The 2,651-nt window shown below is 41.9% G+C and overlaps 1 non-coding gene across 1 annotated transcript; it reads right to left on the reverse strand.

The window, feature by feature from the left end:
* Nucleotides 1-1,305: 1,305 nt before the first annotated feature.
* LOC145399576 (5S ribosomal RNA) lies at nt 1,306-1,424 on the reverse strand. Its single transcript, XR_013897327.1, has one exon. It is a non-coding gene; the product is annotated as a 5S ribosomal RNA (ribosomal RNA).
* Nucleotides 1,425-2,651: the final 1,227 nt, after the last annotated feature.

The raw sequence follows: 2,651 nt of genomic DNA on the forward strand, positions 1-2,651 counted from the left end.
TTGCTGTTTGCTTGCCACAAAAGTTAAATAAACACGTCGTGACTTGTGACTCCCACGAAAAGCATAATTTGTGCTTTTTGTACCGGTACAGCGGCAGCGGCACCAGACATCGCCAAGCATAATCGGCCACACCTAGCCTCTCACAATCGTTATTTCTGAACTAGTATTCACTCTTTAAGTGGCCAGTCCTGTATTTTTAAGGGTGACCAGTCAAATGAACTATTCCAAAATATCCCGGCTTCAAAAGTTCACCGCTATAACAATTTTAAAAACACATCAGGCATTTTTTAAAATAAAAACTTGATGAATTTTGAGTCTATTACACATGGTGATACTAATTTGGGGCATGTGGAGAGGATGGAGGGCGAGAGACTAACGAGGAGAGTGTACAGGAGGGAGGTGGAGGGAGGGAGAGGGACGGGGAGGCCGAGGATGAGATGGAGGGATGGAGTGGACAGGTATATGAGAGAGGTGGGGTGTGAGCTGGGAGCAAGACAGTGATGTGGCATTGGGCAGGGCGACATGGAGGCGATTTGATCGTGGCCAGCCCTTACGGAATTAAGGCGTCTGGCAATAGATAGATAGATAGATATTAATTTTTCACTGAATTACAATAAGATATAATTCATATCTTCAAGTTCAGTTTTCCCAGAAATACCATTAGAGGCTGCCCTGACTTACACCCACCCTCCAGTAGACTCTGCCACTGCATAAATCGGGGGTCAGCAACCTTTGATGGACTGGCTGCCGGAACTGCTCTGTTACTAGACTGGCGGAGCAGATGTTTTGAACCTCTTACTGACTACACCCCCCCCTCCTCCAATAATAATAATAATAATAATAATAATAATAATAATAATAATATGAACATGGATATGAATAAGAATATAAATATATAAGAAAACACGTTAATAACATTCATTCAAGGCATATTTCGTAAAACTATACTGAAAATATTTATTAAGTTAATGCATTAGAAACAAAAGTAATAAGCAAGATTCTTACCCAAGCCTTCTGACGGACAAAATTCACCTATCCTCACTAGCGACTGGTAGACTGATGGGTTGCCGCCAATATTGACTTGATGGGGAAAGGGGGGCAGCATTTTTAAACTGTCGTTTTTTTTTTTTTGTTTGGAAAATTATCACACGATCTTAAATAATGGGACTTCTTTTAAATAATTCATTCATTCATCATTCATTGCCAGACGCCATGTATCCCAAACGGGGTGGTCAAGGGCTTAGAGTTAAATGTTTTACAGGGAGGGGCACTAATCCTCCACCAACCCCACTTGACACGTAGGGATGCCAACAGCATCTGGTGTTCTCAGGCGGTCACCCATCCAAGTACTAACCAGATCCAACGTTGCTTAACTTCGTTGATCGGACGGGAAGCGGTGTACTCAACGTGGCATGGCCGTTAAATAATCATTAGTTATTAAATGCATCACATGCATGTTATCGTTTATCGCACAGGCCAAATAATCGCAACGGGCAATAGTATTTCCACATCTGGCAGTGCTGGATCACTGAGTGCTGGGTGCAGCACGTCATAGCCTCCTAAGCTGAGCTCAAGTCTGTTCTGATACACACTTTTTCCAACAAACAAACTCGAACTAGTGTTTGTTAAATGATTAACAGCCAGTAAGGCTTACTGGTTAGCAAAAAAACGGGAATATTTTAGCGAATTTGTGGAGCATACTGGCGGGCCAGTCAGATTAAGTTTACTGACCGGGTCAGGTCCGCGGGCCATAGGTTACCGACCCCTGGCGTAAATGTTCTTGCTCGCTTCGCTTGCTCGCTCATATAATAATAATGATAATGATAATAATAATAATAATAATAATAATAATAATTATAATAATCAAAATAATAAAAATGATAATGAAAATCATGCTAATAACTGTCCTAATAAACAATGATGTCCCTAAACAGAAAACACTTGCTATTTGTATTCTGAGAGGCACAGTTGTCTTTGTGGCAACTTTCCCGCTAAACAGACAGACGGGTGAACAGATTAGTCAATCACACAAAGATAAATGTAGTTGAACAGATTAGATAATTACACGGAAATAATAATATAGACAAATAGATTAGACAGTTAGACAATGATGAATATAGATCTCCTCTCCTTTCAATGATCCACCTGGTGAACAAGCCTACATCTTTTCTGTACTTAATGACCTACAGCAGCTTGCACAGCACCCTACCCGTATACCTGACCGCCTTGAAGAGAGCTCCAACATACTTGACCTCTTCCTTACAACTAATCCTTCTGCTTACATTGTTAATCTTTCCCCTCAGTTGGGCTCCTCCGATCACAACCTTATTACCTTGACCTGTCTTATCACTCCGGTACGGCCTGTGGACCCTTCAAAGAAACGTCGACAGTGGCATTTTGGAGCTGCAGATTGGGAGGCCCTCAGGCAGTACTTCTTTGATTTTCCCTGGAATGATTATTGTTTCCATGGCCAGGAGCCATCTGAGTGTGCCTTGCGCATTACAGAGGTTATTCTCTCGGACCTGGAAGCATACATTTCCTTTCCATATCCTTTGACTAATGCAAGAAAGCCTTGGTTTAACCACGCTTGTTCTAATGCTGTCCGCAACAAGGAGAGGGTCTATAAAAGGTACCAGAGCCAACCCACCCCT

The sequence above is a fragment of the Coenobita brevimanus genome, chromosome 49, assembly GCF_032717465.1.
Source record: "Coenobita brevimanus isolate Jiangsu-jjx chromosome 49, ASM3271746v2, whole genome shotgun sequence".
NCBI lineage: Eukaryota > Metazoa > Arthropoda > Malacostraca > Decapoda > Coenobitidae > Coenobita > Coenobita brevimanus.